This window comes from Octopus bimaculoides, unplaced genomic scaffold, assembly GCF_001194135.2.
Source record: "Octopus bimaculoides isolate UCB-OBI-ISO-001 unplaced genomic scaffold, ASM119413v2 Scaffold_175889, whole genome shotgun sequence".
NCBI classification, from domain to species: Eukaryota; Metazoa; Mollusca; class Cephalopoda; order Octopoda; family Octopodidae; genus Octopus; species Octopus bimaculoides.
Genome location: NW_026431433.1, coordinates 3,475 through 4,193, shown reverse-complemented (window position 1 = coordinate 4,193; position 719 = coordinate 3,475). Strand labels below are relative to the sequence as shown.

The following is a 719-nucleotide window of genomic DNA, read 5'->3' as shown; positions in this document are numbered from 1 at the left end:
GAACACATCTCACTTAAACATTCCAGCTTTTCTATGGTGATGTACCTTTCCTAACATCAACCACTTTATAAAGGGCCTTGGGCACAATTTTGCTCCAAAATCACTAGAAAAATTGTCGTGTCCTCAACAAAATTAAACGCTCCTCTTTAACTTATACAAGGAAATGTTGCTTGCAGATACTGAGAACAGAAAGCTAAAATGCAATAAAGATGAACGGGATGGATATATGCAGAAGATCCAAAGCAAAACCAATGATTCTCATTCATAGGCAGTTTGAAATGTCCATCGAAACCAGCAATTAAATACCGATTAATTAGTTCGGACTAATTTCAACCTTGAATATAGCGGGCAAGATTTACAAGGTTCTACTCACAAAGAGATCACCTGCAAATCTACAGAATAATGGCTATGGGACTAAAAGTATCTCGAAGACTGGAATCTTCTGGCATTCCTGGCTGTGTGGAACATGTGTTTTCAATCTAGGATGTGAAAGAAGAATAAAAGGGATTGAATGTTGTATGATTGGATCTGGTTTATGGTTCTCTACCAAACAAATTGCTGATGGATGGAGTGGACTTGTTTTATATATGAGAAAAGATTAAGGAGCTGCTATAACAATTTCAATATGCAGTTCATAAGGAAAACTTTCACAACAGACTGGTATCATTTTGAATCGGGAATTGCTGTAGTTTGTAAAATATCAGTCGTTTGGTTTGTGT

At 36.4% G+C, this 719-nt stretch overlaps 1 long non-coding RNA gene across 1 annotated transcript in view; it reads left to right on the top strand.

The window, feature by feature from the left end:
* The window catches only part of LOC106881867 (uncharacterized), a 4,970-nt gene that overhangs the window by 3,051 nt on the left and 1,200 nt on the right, over positions 1–719 (top strand). The gene's annotated exons all lie outside the window — the stretch shown is intronic.